Source organism: Hibiscus syriacus, unplaced genomic scaffold, assembly GCF_006381635.1.
Source record: "Hibiscus syriacus cultivar Baekdansim isolate YM2019G1 unplaced genomic scaffold, ASM638163v2 tig00111509_pilon, whole genome shotgun sequence".
Taxonomy (NCBI): Eukaryota; Viridiplantae; Streptophyta; class Magnoliopsida; order Malvales; family Malvaceae; genus Hibiscus; species Hibiscus syriacus.
The window spans coordinates 1,366-23,910 of NW_024063110.1; the positions used below are offsets into that span (position 1 = coordinate 1,366).

At 32.4% G+C, this 22,545-nt stretch overlaps 3 non-coding genes and 2 pseudogenes across 3 annotated transcripts; 3 read left to right on the forward strand and 2 right to left on the reverse strand.

Moving 5' to 3' along the window:
- Positions 1 to 2,178: 2,178 nt before the first annotated feature.
- LOC120164361 lies at positions 2,179 to 5,250 on the reverse strand (annotated as a pseudogene).
- A 9,450-nt stretch (positions 5,251 to 14,700) lies between these two features.
- On the forward strand, positions 14,701 to 14,777 carry LOC120164365. Its single transcript, XR_005519723.1, has one exon. It is a non-coding gene; the product is annotated as a small nucleolar RNA U61 (small nucleolar RNA).
- A 73-nt stretch (positions 14,778 to 14,850) lies between these two features.
- Positions 14,851 to 14,938, forward strand: LOC120164366. Its single transcript, XR_005519724.1, has one exon. It is a non-coding gene; the product is annotated as a small nucleolar RNA snoR14 (small nucleolar RNA).
- A 71-nt stretch (positions 14,939 to 15,009) lies between these two features.
- On the forward strand, positions 15,010 to 15,103 carry LOC120164364. Its single transcript, XR_005519722.1, has one exon. It is a non-coding gene; the product is annotated as a small nucleolar RNA Z101 (small nucleolar RNA).
- Positions 15,104 to 15,655: 552 nt separating this feature from the next.
- On the reverse strand, positions 15,656 to 18,873 carry LOC120164358 (annotated as a pseudogene).
- Positions 18,874 to 22,545: the final 3,672 nt, after the last annotated feature.

Consider the following 22,545-nt stretch of genomic DNA (forward strand, 5'->3'; position numbering starts at 1 on the left):
AGAAAGCTATCAAAGCTGCGCCCACGTAATGAGGTCGATGTCTCTCTTTCATTTGGTTTGGCTGATTATCCTTTTGAATGTTGTATATAGTTAATGGTAGTTGAGCCTTTTGCTGAATTGAGCTTATTCATGCTTTGCTGATGATGCTGTAATGCTTTTTCATGAATTCTTCCATTATGGTAATAATAAATCTCATCTTTGAGTGTTTATGGAGATTTTTAGATATCATCCCTGCCTATAATTTCACATGTACTTTATCACGAAGCTGTAAGTAGGGGAAATGATCTTGTTAATCTGAATACTGCATTGAAGAAAAGAAAAGGGTGTTTGGGTTTTTTTTTTTTGCTTTATATAAAAATAATTTATAAACTATACTTCAGGTATTTAATTTTTTTTCTGTTTAGGTTCCTAATATTTAATAGGTTAAGTTTTTATATCGTAACGACGGTTAAAATAAATCAATTAATATAATTTTAGGATAAACTACACCCATTGACCATTTAACTAAGGACTGATTTTATTTTAACTACTGGTCTTTCAATTTTGTCAATTAAACTATATAACTTTTTAAATGTTGTTAATAAAACCATAGAGTAGTTGACGTGGAAATTAAAAATTAGTATAATTTCACATTTGGCCTTCATTACTAACACGTTTAATCAATTTGGTTCTAATTTTAATTTGTCACTATCTAATTGGAGAATTAAATTTATTGAATAAGTTAAAATTGAGATCAAATTGATTGAATGTGTAAGTAACAAAGACTAAAAATGTAATTATATTGAAATTTTCAATTGCAACTTTAACCTTCTATCAAATGTTAACAAGTAAGTTGATATATATTTAAATATTTAAATAGTTTGATTGATAAAATTAAAGATCAATAATTAAAATAAATATGCCTATGTTAAGTGGTCAAGACTCAAGAGTGTAATTTATCTATAATTTTAATATAATATACAAAAATGTGGTGTTGTAATGATGTGGGTGATTTAGTCCTTCTGAGTCGTATTAGTGATTTAATGAAGAATGATGAATTGTAGACGAAGGGTTCCAGAAGACTGAGAAAGAGAGAACTTGCTTCTTTTTAAGGGAATTTATATATCAACCTTTAGTATTGATGTTAGATTTACGGTTATAATGATTATTTATAAGTTAGAAGAAAATGAACTATTATAGGAACTGAAATTTTATTTTTTTAAATAGAATATTGAGCACTCGTTATTAGCATTTTTTTTTAGAGAAATATATAACTAAAATATAAAATAGTTTGAATGACATAATAAAAAATTAATAAATTAATATAATATTAAATATTATAAATAGTAAAAAATAAACATAATAATATATAATAAATAATACGAATTTGATTATAGTATATATTTAAATTTCTGTGTCCTTTTTAAAAGAACATTAATAATAGATTTATTTATGGTTTAATTTTTAAAGAATGTCAAAAGATTCTAAACTAGATTTATTTAATTTGGGACATCTTCCCATGAAACAGACGCTAAATTCACATTTTTTAGGCCATAAAGAAGTGAACTAAATTTTTTTGCGTTTAACAACCGCCGATAGCAATGATCATGGGTGACTGACGGTGACCAACAACAACGGTGAGTAATAATTGATGGTGGTAGACTTTAATTGAATTTATAAGTCAATTTGATATTTTATGTAAAATTTATTCAAATAATATTTTATCTAAAATTTAAAAATTAAATTAATATTTTATCTAAAGTCAAAGATCAAACTAAAACAAACAGTAATTAACATCAGAGTGTAATGATCGATATCGTAAGTGACTAAAATGTAACTTTTCAAAATTAATGATAAAAAGTAAGGAATACTGAAACAAAAGAGACTACTATGATAGTTAACCCAAAATTGATGTAACTTTTAAATGTAACTTAGAGACATACTTTAAAAGTGACCAATACAGGCAAAAAATATATAAATTTAAATTAAAAAGATTTAAACAGTCTATATAGGAGGTAGTTGGTCGAACTCTAAAAGAAAATTTAGCTAAAAGAATGTTAAAAAGAAAACTAGCAGAAAACTAGAGTATGTAGAGTGAGAGAAAGAAGGAATGAAATAAGAGAGCCATGTGTTGATTCTTCATCCCCCCTTGGACTAAAGTTTATTCCTTTTCAGTACTGGAGCCAACAAGGCAAAGGACTAGATTATCTGCATAAATTTGAAGAAAACACTTCGGGATTTGTCACTGAAAATGCTACTGACGGAACAATCATCACGAACACGCCAGATGGTTTCACCCAACAGGTTCGCAACAGAGAGAACAGTCGGCTGAGGGAAGTAATTCTTTTCTGCTACTAGTAGTATGTTCGTTATGATTACTTCTTGAAATAGTCCACCTGATAACTTCTCTATTGCTGGAGGGCTGCCAACAAAAACATACACAACACAACGCAGCAAATATTTTCACATGCTTGAATACCATAAATCAGCTTTTACCTACAACTTCATCCAAACTTCTTAAAGTTTTTAAAACCTGAAAACTGCATGGGTACAGCATGCATAAACCTCCCTTGCCCCCTCTTGGTGTAAAAGTGCCGCCGCCCCCTTCGCAATCGTTCCTATAAAACACCAAAATGTTCAATAAAAATAAAATTTTATTTTTATTTTTTTATGTTCACTATAAGAAGCTACTTAATTTTGAACAGGTTTATGTCTGCCATCGTCACATTGCTTTCATTTACCAGCAGTGTCGATCATGTCATCCACCATAACTGCAATTTTTCCTTTGACGTCACCAGTAAGGTTCATTACCTGAACAAAAGAAGTTGGACATTAATTATGTATTAACCATTGAACTAAAGAGAAAAATAATACAAACTGGACTCGATGCCCGTGCAAATCAGTTGAGTCTAGTTCCTATTGTCATCAATTAATCTGTGCAATTACTGAAACACTTATAGTAGACCAAAATACTCAATATGGGAAAAAGGTGCAACAGTTTTCGAATTACTTGTGCCTATTACAGCTAGCAAATGTACTACTACATCCCTAAACATCATATTATCACAACGGTATATAGAAAACTTTAGAATGACAGAAAATATAATAGTAAAATCAACAACGAAGACAGATAATGACAGTGTAGTCGTAGAGAAAGCATTACCTCTGCAACATTGTGTGCATGGCGCCTTTTATCCACAATGGCTAAGGGTGCATCTGATAGTTTTTTTTTTGCAAAAGCACGCTCTCTTGCAACTCTACCAACATCAGGTGAGACCACTACCAAGTCATCAGAACAAATTCTCTTGCTGGCAAGATAATCAAGAACCACAGGCTATACAGTCCATAGCACAAAAGTATAGATGAATCAGCAATCATTTAGTCGTTGACAGTCAACATATAAGTTTGAAGCTTGATGACGAATACCTGGCAGCACATGATCCACTGAGATATCAAAACAACCCATGGACTGCCCAGAATGAAGGTCACAAACAAGAACACGGTTTGCACCAGCTTCTGTGATAAGATTTGCAACTAGTTTGGCTGCAATGGATTCACTCCCTTGGGTCTGAAAGTAAAATTACAAACAGAGAGAAGATAGTTCGCTACACTTTAAGAAAACATGATTCAAAAGCTTCAGAAATTCATGCCAGAAGCAAGGCATTGACACAATCAGAATAATTCTAACATACGATAGCACAAATTTTTTCACTGATTATGAATGACACAGGCTGTTTCAAGACATCGGCTTCTAATCCATTCAATTTGCAGCTTACATCTTCACACATATTCATATTTTTATGATTTTATCCCTCAAAAGTTATTGCCAAATACATTGAACTTGCCTTTCTATCAGCTCTGGCATAGCCAAAATATGGAATCACTGCAGTGATAGTTTTGGCTGACGCTCTCCGACAAGCATCTATCATAATGAGAAGTTCCATACGATTCTCATTTGCAGGAGGGCATGTTGGTTGCACAATATACACATCAAATCCTCTAACACTCTCTTGCAGCTGAACATATATTTCCCCATCAGCAAACCTATTTATGTTTGATCTGTCCCAGTTCCAGGCCCATGTACCAAGCGATTTCCTGCAACAGAACAGATTAGAAAGACAAGCTGTTGGGTGATCCGTCTTTGTAGAACAAACAGTGGAACGACATGCAAGCAGACATAATATAAGCATCATATTGTCTGGTCCAAACTACAAGGGCTCAGAAGAGAGAGTGGAAACTTTATCAAATGATATTTTGCAATTGAATTTTATCAAATAGTAAAAAAGTGTATAATTTCTTCAGAACTGAGGCAGTTCTAGAAATTCCTTTCACTTACAGTTTATCACCCAACAGCTGCACACGCAAAAGCCATTAATTTCTATCCTGTTAATCTTATTTTTTGTATGCATATTGAAAGTAAAACCTATAAAAAAAAGGGAGATACAGTAAACAAAATGACAACGCAATAAATTTACCTGACAAAGTGCAGGATTGGCTGTGCCCGAAAACAATTTGAGCTTAGCACCATTCCTGTTAACAGTTGTATCCATTCTATTTGAGTCGACGAACTTGGGCAATATCCTTTCATTAAGGATTGGAATCGTTGGTTTCCCATTTCCACGATTCACTGGTTGATGCAGTTCACATCCTTGTATTAAAAAAAAGAGACCCATATCAGCAAAGCTCTAAAAATCACTCAAAACATACTAAAACCTTTTTTATTCAAAACCTTCATCGAAAGAATACTCCTCTGTAAAATTAGCAGTAGAAGAAACAAAAGGAAGACGAAAACAAAAGTTGAACTGTGGATTTCATATGTGTGCAGCATATATCACATAAAAGTAATGCTATCAAATATTAAATCTTAAATTTCAACGAAAATCATCAAAGAAATGAAACCATAGAAAAAGAAAGATCGAAAATAATAATAATACCAGAAAGCCTTTCACTTCAGAACCTTTAATGCAATAGTGAATAAAGCATACCAAGCTGTTCGAAGCGCATACACGAGGGCTAGACAAATTGAAAGCGAAATTTTTAGGGCTAAGAGAACCACGAGTGAAGAGAGATGAAGAAGAAGAAGACAAAGACGAGGAGGATTTGGACGGCGAACGAATCGTCAAGGAAGCCATTTCTTCTTTATCGTTAATGTGTTGCGATTAGGGTTTGGGTTTCGGCGTTTAGAAATTTAAGCGGCGGCGAAGGTACTACGGTGGCATTTTTATGGATGGCCGTCTACACTCTACACGCTGTGGCTCTCGTCCTCTTTTCCTTTCCTCCACCAAACATGGATTCCCAACGCTACGCTTCTCAATATAACCAACCTTTTTCATAGTGTTTTACGGCGTCGTTTTACCTCTATTCCCATCCTCTCCACGCGAGTTAACTTTGATGCTTTCGACTGGATCAAGTCGGGCCTAAATATGAATTTTAATTTATCTTGTTTATTTTTTATTAAATGGAAAAATATTATATTTTTAAATTAAATTTTAAATTTATATACAGTGAGATAATATGAATATGTTTAATTATTTTACTAATTAATATTTTTTTTGATTTTATGTTTATCATAGGAGGCTTTATATATTATTCTCCTCCAAAAATTTTTAAGGTAAATTAAAATATTTTTAGTATTATGCTTAGGATAGCTTTTATATCTGTTGGTGGGAAGAAATTGATTGTGTCGTCCATTGGCAACTCACTCCTTGTTTTAGCAAAGAGTTACAATCAGTGCAAAGACAGTCGTGAGTTGGTGGTGGATTGAGAGATAATGGAGGTAAAGGGGTAAAGGAATCGAATTTGAGCGAATAAAGTTATGTCCGTGTTTGTTTATTTATTTTTTAATGTGTTTGTATTTGGTTTGTGTTAGTTTAAATTTTTGGCATCAAGTTTGTGTTCGTTTATTTATTTTCTGAAAATTTGAGAAGTTTGAACTCCCGAGAATTATCCTGAAGGAAGATGGTTTCAGACATGGTGTGGTGTCTATGAGAATTTCTTGTTAGCGGAGGTTTGGTAATTCTTGGAGAATATATCTGGAGGTATAACATTTATTCCCCTTAGTTGAGGGAATATTATAAAGTGATTTGATTCGAGACTTATGGTTATAAATATAACAACCATCTCTCGATTTCGTTCAATAACAGAGCATCTCATTCTCTCATTCTCGAGATATAAGCAACTGATTTTCCTTTTCAGAAGAAGAGCGATTGTTAGGAAAAATCATTTTTGTGTTGGTAAAGGTATCTCAACGCTCAAGCGAAGGATAATAGTATTGAGTGGGACATTAAAGGATATGTTGCATCTCAAGGACATACAATAGTAGTGGACAATTTCATACTGCGGAACGGAGGCATCTCGACTCTCTTGAATAGAGAGAAGGTGATTCAATATTTTTCGAGAAGCCCAGACATTAAATTGAGACATCTTTACGGTAATAAAGGGGTAAAAGCATCTCAATGTTTGTGGGAGTCACTACAACAAATTTGTTTGTTTGTGACATCTAAAATATTGTTATTAAAACTTACATTTATGTCATTATTTGTATTTTGTGACTTAAAATTTGATGTCACGATGAACGTCACGTTAGGTGTGTCACTAAATGTCAAATGTGGCGATGTATATATTTTTGTCATGTTTAGTTATACATATAGTGACATTAATGTATAACGTCACTTTATAATTTATATTTAGTGATAATTATTTATGTCAATAAATAATATAAAAATTTGTCATTAATTATTGGTATCGTCACCAATAATATAATAATTTTATTATATTAATGACAAAAAATTATTGTCATAATTTTTATTATAAAATTAAAAAAACTTTATTAAAATTTTAAGAATGTGCATTTGCTATAAAAACCTTTTATAAATTAAAATTAGGACAATTTTTATAAATTTGGAAAAAATGACAATGTTTTCTAAATTACAAAAGGATAAAGTTGTTTATAAAAACAATAAAGGGCAAATTTTTTATAAATTATAACGATTCGATTAAAATGAAGGACAAAACTTTTTCTCAATTACAATAAATGCCAAAACTTCTCACAAGTTATAATAATAACATTCATTTTTTACAAATTATAATAAATGCCCAAAATTACACAATCATTACATTTTGATCCATTGCCCATAAAATTTCAAAAACCAACCCCAAATCTCGACCATATCGCAACTGCCTCTGTATCACCATTACCATCAACCACCAACCACCACTATGAAACCATCTGGAATGGGAAACATATTACCACTGCATATCATATATAAGTAATATATACAACATCCAATAGAAAATAGGAAATGAGTAATGAAAAGTAATAAAAAAACTATAAAAGATGGTTGTGTTTATAATTGTTTGATGCATAACTAATTTTCAACATTAGTAGAAAATCATAATTTATTTTTTAAGTATTTTCTATGTTTAAACTTTTATCCAGACTCTACACTAAAAATATAGGCTTCCTTTAGGAAGCTTTGAAACAATCACATGCATTATAATAAATGTAATTTACATTATATTCAGAAGGAAAGAGATCATACCTTTTCGAATTCCATTAAGATAGTGATGAAGCACGTTGATTTTGTTATTCATCATCTTGATCGCATTATATATACCAGTTATATTAGCAACCACTACATCATAAGTACAAAGAGTATACGTGTATTCATTAATTACAGAAAATACAAGTGTTCCAACAAATAAGATTTCACATTTCACAGAAAATCCTAAGGAAAAAGTGGATGCTTACATTTGACAGTGAACAACGCTTCGATTTGGGGGGAGGAATCATCTGAACTGCAGAGGGTTAAGGTGCTGTAATAGGGGTGTATGAAGGGGCCTGAGGGGTTCGCGAAGTGCTTTGAACGCCATGACTGGATGATCAGAAGACAACGTTGGTTGGTAAGACAGATAACGACGGCTACTAAGGAAGGGAGGTGTGTGGTGCAAGGAGAGAAAGTTAGAGCTGACGACTTTAGGGTTTTCTCTTTGAAAACCTAACCAGATGTTATAAGTTATACATATATATTTTAATGCGGTGCACTCATGTCATTAATATTTATTTGGTTTGACAACGGGTTAAGGTTTTAATTCCTGTAAAGTTTATTTTTTTTTCAATTATAAGTTAAAAGGGGAACATTAGAGGTTCAACCCTTAAGCAGTTTAGAGCTCACATTGATGGTCGGAACTTCTTAAATTTTGATTTTTTTTTGCAAAAACTTTACAAAATTTCTAATTTGATCCAGATTTCAGAATTAATTTATTGGTAAGAACAATTTTTGATATATCAGTGAAAAGGGGAAATTATAGGTTCAATCTTTAGGTAGTTTAGAGTTCACACTAATGGCTCAAAATTTCTAAAACTTATGAATTAAATGTAGAGACTTTAAAAGTTTCCAACTTAATATGAATTTCATAATTAGTATATTATAAATCAAATTACAACCAAATAAATTCTTTTAACCACGATGCTAAGCACAAAATCCTTTTTTTTATTTTTAGTCAAAAAGGATGAAATTAGAGGTTCAGTTCTTGAGAAGTTTAGAGTTCATATTAATTTCCCTAAACTTCTAAAAATTATGAATTGATTGTAAACTTTACAAATTTTCTAATTTAATCCAAATTTCAGAATTAGTTTATTGCTAAAAACAATTTCCTTATTTGTTTTATATATAAGTCAAAAGGGGAAAATTTCTTAAGAAGCTTAGAGTTCACTTAATGGACCAAAACTTGTAAAAATTATGAATTAAGCATAAAAAATTTAAAAATTCCAAATTAATCTAAATTTCAAAACTAATCAATTAAAAATCAAATTTAAACAAAACAAATCATATTAACCTCGATGCTAAGCATTGGTTCAGTCCTTGAGTAGTCTAGAATTCATCTTAATTGTCCTAAACTTCTAAAAATTATGAATTAACCGTAGAAACTTTAGTTTACTAACTTAATCTAAATTTTATAATTAATTTATCAAAAAAATAAATTTAAATCAAACTAATTCTTTTATTCTAGATTTTGTGGAGTGAGACATATGATTATCTTATTAGAACTCGACTTTGACATGGTCAGCTAAATATTATTTTTAACGAAAAAATGAGTCATAAATATACATATACATATAAATATATAGAACACACTAGTGTGTGAAAACTAATCGGCCTAATTGAAATTATGAGAAAAAACATTTGAAAATCATAACCAATAAGATTTTCAATTAACGACACGTCCAAAATTTTATTAATAATTGATGCCAAACATTATATGACACAATTTGATGATGTCTTTTAAAATCATCATATAAAAGATGAGCTATAACAATGAGTAGCAAATAATTTATTTTGTTACGTTAAACCTATTTTTATGACACAATAAAATGTCACATTTATGTATTATAAAACATGACATATCAAATTGTCACAAATAAAAATTATTACTGACAAATTTGCAATGTCACTAATTCAAATTAGATCTTCATAATAATAAACCGTCACTAATACTTTAATTTCATTGGAGACGACTTTACAATGTCACCAATTTATCGAAGCGTCACTGAAAAGTTTCCCACCAAATTTTTTTGGAGGTAAATTTTGGCTCCAAATATATAGTGACGAAAATCAAAGACATTTTTAAAATTGTCATAAATGATATATTATCAATCATCAAATGTGACGAAAATTAAAAAAACGTCACATTTTTAGTATATTTTGTGACGTTATATGCAACGTCAAATAGAAATTTTGTCATAAAATGATAAATTTGTTGTAGTGAGCGGAGGATAATAGTCCTCGTTTAGTATATTAGTTATGATCCTCTAGAAGATATCTCTAAAGGCTTAAGCTCACTTGGAGGATAGAAAATCCCTTAAAGAGTGATCTTTTTCGTAGAGGATAATATCTCACACGGAGGATAATATCTCATATGAATGGTGATTTCTCTGGCAAAGGATAAGGAGGAAAATGATTGTATCTCGATGATAAAGAGGACAACATAAGCACTTTGACTCTTTCGGCTAGATGTTGGTGTCAATGATAGAGTCTGTAACACCCCCAACCCGTATCCAATCCGAATCCGAGTCCGAGGTGTCACATCAACTTTTAAACATTTACTTGTTCAAAATAATGAAAAATCCCCCGTTAAATAAAACTTCATATTATTTCAAGATAAAAGTTTTCACACTTATCAGAGCATATACATTCAAATCGTTTATATTACATGCCAACTACATCTAAAAGAATAAAATACATATCAAACATTTCTTTTCTGATCTGAACTTTGTAAGGAAGACTTAGTGAGGCATATAAATCTCATAATTGAAACTCTAATTTCTAAAAATGCATGAGCATATCATATAATAGTATCATACAAATCAATATAACATTTCATATAATCACATGCATACAAATATATAAATCTTATCCTAATTATCAATAACATCATTTCATAATCAATATTCCATCCATTTATGTCTTTTAGTTATCTATTCTTATACTTAAACTTCTTAACAACCATATCATTCATTTAACAATTACTATATTGACATCACATATAACATATATTACATTTCACATAGCAAAGCAGGTACATTACATATCATGTATTTGTTTGTATTTCTTTATTAGCCCATGTACACCTATGAGAACTATAGATATGTGAGTCTATAGATGCTGAGCACTAATGTTGTCACCACAGCTCGTATAAATGCACCGAAGTGCCACGTAGAATTGCACCGTAGTGCCGCGTAGAAATGCACCGAAGTGCCATATAATATGTCCCTAAGGACCACGTAGAAATTCCTTAAGAATCATATACATATGCCAAGGATCAAGTATGTGTCTCAACAGACCTCACACATGTTCCAAAGAATACATATATGTCCCGAAGGACTGTGTAGACCCTTGACTCTTGGCATGACAACTATACCTCTAGCTCTCAATTACATAACATGGGCATTATCTTTTATCTTATTTCACATAATCATATCACTTAACAACATATTCTCATAGTTTCTTATCACATCATGTGATCATATCACTTATAAGCGCATAACTCATATTCACATATCTTATCTACATGTGCACACATGAATCAAATGGCATATACCAAATCATATGAATATATATATATATATATATATCTTATGCAATCACATTACTTATACTCACATGGATCAATATCATAGAACTTAGTTCACTTTTTCATGTTATCACACCGACATATAATCTTATATAAATCATATAGGTAAAAGCTATTTATCTTTATCTCATTTTCCTTTTGTATCGACTTACATGATTTATTATACTAATATATACAATCACATATAACCCTTATCACTTATCTCACCTTATTTAATTAGAGTTGTTCTATTCATTTAATTTAGTTCTACATAACTCCTATAACATAGTTTCCTTTTAAAATATATTACTCTTTCTTATATTGCTTATCCTATAGGTTCGTATCATCGTTATGTTCATGTCCCTTAATTTAAATACCATTTTCAAAGAGTCTCTTAACTTATTATCTTCTTCTTTATATTTTATTCTCTTAAATATTCTCATGGTCACATATAGCTTCATGACTTATCACTTATGTAATTTACATTGCATTCTTATATATATGGATCACAATAAACCTTGGCTTAATTATTCTATCAGTAACCTATACTTACATGGCTTGTCTCTTACAATAATATCTTTACACATCTTATTTTATGATCTCCCATTATTTTATAATAATAATTTACTTACATCATGTATCATATACAAAACATATCAACATACAACACATATACTCATATCAAAACATGTTTATATTCATTAATTTATGCATTCTAATATAGGAAATAGACTCGTCGCAAGTCATATTTCCATTACACATCATATAACTAGCATGCACTCACCTGACCTCACTAGTCAATACCAATCTTTAAACTTTCCCCTTCATCGATCTTACTTGTCAATGATTCCGGAACTTGTTTAGGCTCTGAATCTACATAATTATACATTTTAAGGCAATTGTAATCCGATGCTAACAACTTAAATGAACTTAATAAACTAATATACACTTTTTCCTTTAGGGGTGTATCGATGCACTATAGGTGCATCGGTACCCAAAATAGCTTCAAAATATTCATGCATCGATGCACCTTCAAAATTTGTCTTGGTGCATCGGTGCATACTCATAGTGCATCGATGCATTCCTGACATTCGATGTTTCTTCTTTTAAGAATGCATCGGTGCATATTGAATGTGTACCGATGCATCTTGCCCAGAAATTACTCTTTAGGCACGAAAATCCATTTAATTCAGCTCAAATGCTTCATATTTCATCCCCTTTCAAATTCCTAACTTACATATACATGTTTAAACTCATTTATATTCATTTATCTCATTGTGAACCTTAATATCCTCTCATCTTTATTCACTTCAAGAATCATACCAGATTTTCAACATGTTTTAAAACTCATTTTATCACTTCATATTTCTTAATTTAACCCTTGACAAGTCAAATTCAAATTCAACTTCAAAATCTATTAACTCCTTCTATTTCACTAATTCGCTTAAAAACTCTTCATATTTAATCCTTCATAATTCATCCATTTTGAAGTTTCAACATACTTTAATCTCTAAATAATCTTTCTTAGCACCCCAAGAATCAAAACTGAGGTTAAAACTCAAGAATTAACCAACTGAAATTAAGCTTACCTTTGCCATGGAGCTTACGGGAAGAGAAGAGGAAGGAGACAACCCAAGCTCTAGATTTTTCTTTTCCTTTCTCACTCTTTCCACGTGTTTAATAAGCTCAAAAGAAAGATAAAAAAAATCTTTCTGGTCAAATGACCATTTTACCCTTTATTTCCTTTAATAATTACTAACAAACATCCACTAAATATTCCATTTAATCACTAAACTTTTAAATCTTTCAAAATCATACTTCAAAATTTCAAAAATTTTATTTTAGTCACTAACCCTGATTTTGGGATATTACAGAGTCACTATATCAAAAGATAGAGTTAAGGATTCTCAAGGCTCTTGATCGAAATAAAGGCAACTCGACACCCTTAGATAGATTTAGTTGACAGGAAGAGGATTCTTTGTCGTGGCAGAAGTAATGAATTTCCATTTATCAGGACAAAGGCATCTCGAAGCTATATCGGAGGTATCTCAACACTCTTTGGAGGCAACTCTGAGCTATATCAACAAGAGGGAGAGATGTCCTTATATCTATCGGGCTTCTCGAGGTATCTCAACGATTCTGTGGTAGGGGGCATATCAACACTTGTTAGAGTGGAGGCTCTCAACTCTTTCAGTTTTGTTTTAGGACATAATCCTATAGTCTACGAAGGGTGTGAGGGATCTCAACACTTTTTCGACCAGGTAGAGGAGATAACACACTACGGTGGGTACGGAGGCATCTCAATGAGTACAACTTACTGTAGGTAGAATTGAGGCATATTTGTCATGATAGAAATATGAAAAAGGTATCTTGACGTTGAAATGGAGGTATCTCGACCCCTAGGATAGATCCCTAGTCGTAAGCTGCCAAGCTGGGGTAATGGTAACTCAACTCCCTCGAAGGCAACTCACAGTTTCGTAGGTATGGAGGCAACTCAACAGGTCTACAGCTAGCGGGCGAAAGCATCTCAAAACTTTTGGTCAATCGTTGACAACGATGTTTAAGTCTAGAAAAGAGTGAAGGCAAGTCAATGCGTTTAACCAAAAGGAGAGGCATCTCTACCGTGACAACATAGTAGATACATCTCACGTTGTGGCAACATATCAGAGGAAAACAAAATTACAAGAAAAGGTTCAGGACGTATTTGAAGGGTTTATCACATAGGCGAAAATGAATTGTATTGGATTGAAGTTTCATCACTTTCATTACAGTTTTGTAAATTTATAATTAATATTCAATACATAACATAAAATTATTTATAATTAATATTATAAACAAAAAATATTATAATATACCAATATTATAAACAAAAAAATTATGAATTTGATTACTATATAAATTTAGATTTTGTATTCTTATTTTTAAAGAATAATAATGATAATTTTATTATTGTAATTTACTTTTTAAAGGAATTTGAAGGGTTCTAGGTTAAATTTGTTGAATTTCGAGCATTTTTAGTGAAACAAACATCGGATTCATGTTGAAAATACCAAAAAATAGTGAATTAGAAATTTTAGGATCCAAAGATCTCAATACCAACGACAATTGATGGTCACCAGTAGCGACGGTGGTGAGTTATGGTCGACGATAGAAGACTTTGGTCGAATTCAATGGTTAATTTGATATTTTATCTAAAGTTTAAGGTCAAAATGATAATTTATCCAAAGTTTAGGGGTCAAACTAAAAAAAATCTTTTTACAAATTTATAACATTATCGAAGTAACAAGAGTTAACGGTACAATGATCAACATATTATAATCGATAACATAAATGATCAAAATTTAGTAAATCAATAATATAAATGATTGAAATGTAACATTTTGAAAATCAATGATCAAACTAAACAAAGCTGAAATAAAAATGATCATTCCGATAGCTTACCCACACTATAACTATGTGAAGATCTTAACCCTAAACGTCGCACATTTTTAAGAGGGTACTAGGGTTTCTTTCCGCTTCTATAAATACTCTTTTCGCTTCCTTATACTGCTGCTCTCGTTCCTCTATAGTCCGATGTCTTTCAAATATGCATTTTTGTTCTGAAAGTATTTGCGATGATGAATATTATTGTGTACCGGAGAGTCTTCTATGACGGCAGCACAATCCCTCTAAGAAGTTCTGAGCTTATATTTTCCTATTTTTGTTATAGATTTAAACTGGGTTGTCTGGGTTGTTTTGTTTTTTAAAAGGAGAAGTAAAGGGGTATGATGATAGAAATTCAATGGTCTGTCAATCCACTGATATAATATTTTGATGTTAAATTGAAGTTCCGACAGGTTCTGATCACTTTTTTATTCTCATTTTTTTCAATTTATCAGAATTTTTTTGGCGTTTTGAACTCATCTTACGGAAATGTGTTGTGGGCATGTGATGAATCTCGTTTTTATGGGTAATTTGCGTCTGAATTAGCATATCTTTGATGCTTAATCACCTTGGAGAACTGATGCCCTGTTTTTTTTTTAGCTCTCTGGTTGTTCATGCAACGAAAGTGATGATTGACATATTTGTTCATCGTCTTCGATGAACCTGTCGAGTTTACTAAGTATTCCTCGTGCTGATAAAATACTGAAAACCAGGTTGAAAATCGTATGGAAAATTTTCAGCATCAAATTGATTTTCTATATGGAAAATCACGTTCTTATAAAGTACGGCAAATTTAATTCTGGAAGAAAATTTTATGAACTGATGGTATTTTCAGCTATTTGTTAACAGATATTTTTGCCGATAAAATCCTGAAGATGTTATTCATAGGTTATTCTTTCGGAGTTAGTTTCGAACCCTTTTTCGTTCTATGTATTAATCTTATTCTGACCATTTTAACAGTACTTTTATACGCTAATTTAAATATAATTTTAGATAGAGACCAGACCATGGATGAGATGATAAACAAGGTTCTCGTTTGAACTTGGGATCTTTAATCAAATACACTAGACAACTGGACTATAATTACAGGTTGATAATACGACGTGGCCAAGAAATGGCTGACACTATTGAAAAAAAGAAAAGAAAAGAATGTTGTGTCTATGCATTCAAACCCACCATAAAGCTTTTGTTCAAATGCTAACAAAGAAATCACTTGATCCTGCTTACACTTGTTGAATGAATTATATAAGCTTAGCATATTTGTTGATGCTTTTGATACTCTGACATGACATGGTATGCTAAAATTCTATTTCTCCATTTTCATCGAAGAAACTCAGTGGATGAACAGCAGCATTGCTAAAATTGAGAGCCCTTTGCAACTTGCGATGGTCCAAGACTTCAACATCAACTAAGAACATCGAACTCACTGGTCGGTGATCCGAGAGTCTTATATCTGCTCGTTGGTAACAAAGTTGTTTTATGCCTTTTCCCCACCAGAGTATACGATCACACCTAACAAGGGAATAATGTAGATCATAAGCACATTGAATTGTGTGGAACTTAATGAATAATGAGAAGCCTTTTTTAACTGAGCTTACCATGCCGGAGATCTCTTCTTCTCGCCTTCTTTTGGGATCTCACCGACATATCTATCGGAATTCATTTCGTATTTGTAGGTAGGAGGAAAATCTATTGTTGCCTCATTCCATCCATCAAATACGTGACCACTACACATTTCTTTATGAAGCTGTGCACAGAATTGAAGCCATTTGCTTTTGTTCATTCGCTAATGAACCAAACAAAGTTAGTGCTTACAATGGCAAATCTATATCACTGTGATACTCACCTGATCATAGTTTATTAGTTCGTTCCACCGCTTTTCAGCAACAAGTTTCCTTATGTTCGCGTCCAGCATGTTGAGACGATAATTTAAATCCCCGAACCAAAATATCTGACTGTTTACACAAGCAACCAGTTACTACTTATTCGTCTCAGGTTGAGTTTCTTAAATCAAGTATATAAACTGGATAAATCAAAACTAGATGCTGAAATTTTGGTTACTCATGAGCCAGAATTGTTTGAGGTTGATTTGTATCAAGGACAGATGAGAAACTGGTACGCCGTATAATTTCATACACATCGGAGTTACGCATGTGTTCAGCTCCGTCCTTCTGACCTGATGTCAAATGAGAACACACAAAGCATAACCTGGACTGGAAAAGAGTCATGCTTACAGAAACAGACCCCTGTAAAGGCAAAAGCCAACTAGGCATATCAATAATAATAAAGCAGCCATTTTAAACAATTGATCGGTGTTAATAGAATAATGTCATCCACCTTAACTATTGCAATCCCAGAAAGGAAGAATGGTCAGTACCTTGTTTCCCATGTAGCCCATTAGACCAACTCCAACAGGAGAGACTTTCAAATTGTTTATATGTCTCCTCAGCCTCTTTCTCACCCATACAGATATGTATATTCCAACCATCTGCTTACTAACGATTCTAACGTACTTTGGGTGTGACCTTGGCCCATTGTTGTCGTGTTGCTCCATTGGTACATCTAAGAACATATCATCTTCTTCTTCAGAATTCTCATTAGATGTATCAGAGAAAGAATCTACATTTTCAATAATCGGTTGCTCATGCATACACATTGACTCTAGGTTTCCAGAGCTAAGGTGGGATCTTTTCAATCTGCTTTCTTTTACATGAGGATTGTAGAAGATGGAGTTCTCTGTTAGATTAAATCCTATTCTTGCAGAGCTGCTCAGTACTCGCCGTAGTTTCGAATTCGACGAGATAATTTGTGGGGTTTCATCTAAAGGATGTTCAGGCCAGTCTAACTGTGTCGAAGTCGATACCATAGATTCTCTTCAGCTGAAGATTTGGTCCAATATTAACATCTTTGTTCAGGTCTTTCCCTTCAAGATCATAGCCATTAGCAGTCTCCAAATATTCGTCACACATCACTTCCAATGGAAGAGCATCGATCTCGTCTGCTAATACATCTGAAACTGAAGAAGTTCTTAACACGGGAGAAGGGGGAGCACTGAAGCATTTGTGCTTGCTTTCAGGTACCAACGATTTGTTTAGAGTTCTCCTAATGATTGCCTCCCATTTCGGAATCGGCTTGTTATCCTCGGCTCCAAAGACATTTCCAGCATTCAAAGGGACTACCTCTTGGAAGCTGTCCATAGCAGATCGAGCATGACATCAACAACCGATAATCAAGTACCAACTTAACATCTGAGGAGAAGTCTAGAGAAAAAGTATCTAACAGGTAACGAAAATACTCACCCGATAATATAAACATCGGCCGGCTCCTTCGTGCAAAGCCAATCATCAATCTCAAGATCCTCGTCTGGAAGTCTTCCAGCAACATTCCAAGTGCTTATTGTCACCCTATAAGTAGCCAAGACATGTTTCAATTATAATTGACCTTAAACCTTACACTTTAATTACAGGCATCTTGCAGTCAAACCTCACATCCTTGGTATTTATGTACTGCGCACGCAGAGTTTCCGACTTTCCCCTCCTGTGTCCTAATCGATAGCCTTTAGAAGGTTCATCTGAAAGATGAAACATCACAAAAGATCTTCAGTCTGACAATTTACCGATTAACTTGAAACTTAATTTTACTCATTTTGATCTGCACACTAAAGAATGGGAACAAAATATTGCCTGGAATTTGGTCTCTGCATTCAGATTGTTTCCCCAAAGACCTATGGGTATGATCCTCACCATTATGCAACCTTGAATCTTTAAAAGAGCAAGCTGGATGGATATTACAGAAAAAGGACATCATCAAGCAGAAAGTAGAAGCAAATGAGTAAGGCAAGAAATTATACCATCATCTTCGCTCTCAGTTTCGGTGTCGACTTCGTCTTCGCTAAAATCATACACCTTCGGCTTTATATTCAACCATTTCTTCATCACAATGGATGGCCAAAAGACCTGAAATCGAATACAGTTCAACCAAGTTCATCATAAAAACATCACTTTCATCTAAAGTGAGAAAAGAAAAACTAACAAAGCATCAAAACAATACCTCAGGACGCTTTCCCCTCCTAGTTCTCATAATCAGAATTTGAGAAAGCCTTAAAATAAGCTTTCAAAGATGAGGTCCTTGACCTTGAAAATGGAAGCAGAACCAAGGGAAGGAGTCTGATTGTCACTGTTCTAGGATATCAATATATAGAATTCTCAAAACCCATTACAACAGAGGCCTTAAGTTGGCTTATTGGATGCCAAGCACAAGGAAAAATCATGCTACGACCAAACAGAAAAGGACACTAAAACTATGGCCATTTTTAACAGCCATCCATAACCTCAACTTGCAAAAGGCAAAAAAAAAAAAAGACCCTCAATAGTCCTAAAACACGTCTCAATTCCCTGCTCTAAAATGGCAAAATCAGCCAATCATAATATATTAAGCTATAACCCAAAGACAGTCCCGTAAAAAACAAAATGTCACTTTCAACTTTCAATACAAGAAAACCATAACGTCCTAAATCAATTGATAATGCAACATGCTTTCTATTCAAGCAATCACCTTTTAAGGAATGCATTGCAGAGCTGTTAAATATATATATATATATTAGTTTTAACTTGTATGAAATCCCAGTAGAGTTGAAATTACAACTAGTGCAAACCGAAATTCGAACCAAACATACCAAAGCCTAATTTGCAATATACAATTATTGATATAAAATTGCTGGCTTCCTAACCTATCATATTAGTATATAGGATTAGTTGATACTACTACTGCACTTGACTTGTCGCATCATAATGTAGATTTTCCTTCAATAAGATGTATTTCACTAAGCAAAGATTCAAGCCATAGGATTTTAGTTGCTGCTTAAGCCACACTCCAATACTCAGCCTCAATTGTGAACCTTGAAACAACCTGTTATTTTCTTGAAACCCAAACTACTGGATTTTCTCCGAAATAAATACAGTATCCAGTTATAGAACGTCAATCATAATATCTGATCCCTAGTTTGCATATACAAAACATGCTATATATAGTCAAGAAGCAACAATAAACTTTAGACCATAGTCAAGTGTTCCCTGTAAATAAGGTAAAATCCTATCAATACTACCCATTCCTAGAGTATTTATACTATACAGTCAGAATCGATACCGGATATGGGATATCAATACTGAGATTTAAGCTTGAATTTTAGTACTATTTTAGTATCAAAATACCCAAAAGTATCCCCTCAAGTTGAGTATCAATACTCTCAAGCTGAGTATCGATATTTTTTTTGGATAATTGAGTTTTACTATCCAAAGAGCAGAAACTACTTCAAAAAACAATCAGAGTTCTAATTACATTTAATCGACCTACTTACAAAAAGAATCAATGATCAATTATACCCCAATGATTACATAGAGTAATATTAACACTATCTATTCTATTAATATTCCTACCCCTTAATTGTAAACTAACAATATCCTTAATGGCAGTAAACATTTCTTCAACAGTCCGGGATCGACCTTGGAACAATCTTTTGTTTCTTTCTTCCCAAAGTATGTAAATAAGAGCATTCAGAGCAATCTTCATGACCGTAGTTAGCAGGGATTTGCCTTTTCAAGTAGAACTAGCCCATGCCAAGAAAGCTTCCCATGATGAAGCCTTAAACTGCAAACCAGTAAGTGAGAATACTGCTTTCCATAGGAAATCTACCGTAGGACACTTAAGAAATAAATGGTCCCTTGTTTCCAATTCAGCACTACAAAAAACGCATTGGCATTCATTAATAAGCCCCATGCATTGTAATCTTTCCTTTGTAGGAAGTTTGTCAAGAAGAGTCATCCAAACTATAGACTGTGCTTAGGGATATGTAAAGGAAACCATAACAGCTTCTGCCAAGGGACCTTAGGCCTTTCACCCGGATAGAATCCCAGATAGCACTGGCTTTAATAGCTCCAGAGGACAGAACATGATGCGCCTCAGGTCTCAATTTCAGTAATCTCTTTAAACTCCAACCAGCAGTGGATTTTACTTCAACAGACCATAAATCATTTTCCTTGAGAACATAGCCTTTGAGCCAAGCTACCCATAAGGACTGAACATGATGCGCCTCAGGTCTCAATTTCAGTAATCTGCCGTAGTATCGATATTGCTTGCTAGAAAAAGGCTAATTTGGCTTCTAAATAAGGCTATATGGATGAAAAATGTTTCAGAATGACGAGATAGGCCTAATGAGAGGATTAAAGGTGGTCATTGACCAAAATACCCTTATAAATTAAAATGCCTAAATAACTGAAGTACTAAAATGTCATTGAGAATAAAATAACAATAACACTTTATGTGAATAAGAAAATGTTCATTCCTCGTAAATTTGAGAATATCACTCATAAACTTATGAAGAATCATATTAATGTCTTAATTTGTTAAAAGACTAATATGACCTTGTATAATATTATAAAAAAGATAAAGTATAATTGTGATTTAGTCACATAGAGGCTTACGAGGAAAGGCATATGCCTAGTATAAAAACAATGGATGTTATTGTGTAGCTATACCTCATTGATTGGCTTTACGATGCAATTGTTGATATGCGTGACACTTATGAGCACTTATGTATATGTATAATCACATATGGCGATAGATTATCCGAATATTTATGATTGTTTAGTTTAATTGTCTAGTCTAATTGCTTAATGAGACCATGCAACCATGCTTCATGTTATGTTGGTATGACTGCTTAGCCTTATTGCTTGGCGAGATCGAGCAACCACGACTTATATCATTTGTGAGATCGAGTATCATCCCTATCAATGATACATGATTTCTTAATAACATTGAGTATCATTGTCATTTTTACTTAATTGCTACGTGACACCATGTCATTTTTTAATAATTATGTTTTTTTAAATAAATCAAACGATGTCGTTTGTTATGATTTTTTCAGTCCCAAATTTATTTTCTGATTTTAGTTATATAATTATATTTAATATTTAATATGTTTTACACTTTTACTTTTAATTGTTAAGTATTGTTTGAGAATTTAAATTTAATTTTGTATTTATTTATCATATTGCTAGGTGATGAAGATCTTGATATTGTGGACTTTCAAGTTCAAAGTGATGCTATGAAGTTTCAAGTTCAAAGTGGTGATGGCGGTGGTAGTTCAACACTTCAACTAATGAAGAAGTTTTTCCCAATATTTTGGAATTTGAGAGAATCAATTTCGATGAATATTATGATGATTGATACTTGTATCAATTATGTACTTTTTTTTATTTAGTTGTTGATGAATTTTATTAGATTAAATATTATGTTGTAGTTGATTTGAATCATTTTGTTTCACTTGATTTTATGATATTTAACTTATATATGTTATGACTTGTAATATTTTTATACCTTTTAATATTGCAAACTTAAAAAGAGTGTTGTATATATATTAATATTGCTTTGAATATTATGTAAAATTTCAAAAAAAAAATTATTTTATATAAAGCGGTTCAACCCGGTTGAACGACGGTTGAACTAGTGAACCAGTACATTCACCGGTTTAAGGTCCGATTTTAAAAACATTGGTTTGGATAGACCCCATCACTTATAAATAAATAAGTATAATATAATATAACATGAAAATTGAAACAATCCAACTAAAGAAAATGGAAGGTTGGCACTGGAAACTTCGAATATATTAAACATATTAATTTAGGTCGAATGAATATCATTCAAATTTTAATTAACAATAGCTGAGACCCTATTGGTTGGACGGTTTCATGCAATTCATGTGATCTTCTATAAATAGATTTCATACAATTTATATATAGTAATACGTAAACTATGTCTATCAATATACAGTTTTGATATTATAATAATGCGTGAAGGTGAATGTTATGTATCTGACATCATGAACTGTAACAAAATGGACCACAAAAGTTAGACAGTTGGACTCGCGCACTATATGTGAAGGTAAAGAGCTCTGGGTTTCTACTGAAACGTCCCATCTATTTTCTTTGACATATGCTTTTATTAAATAATATTTTTTTTGAGAAGCTTTATGTT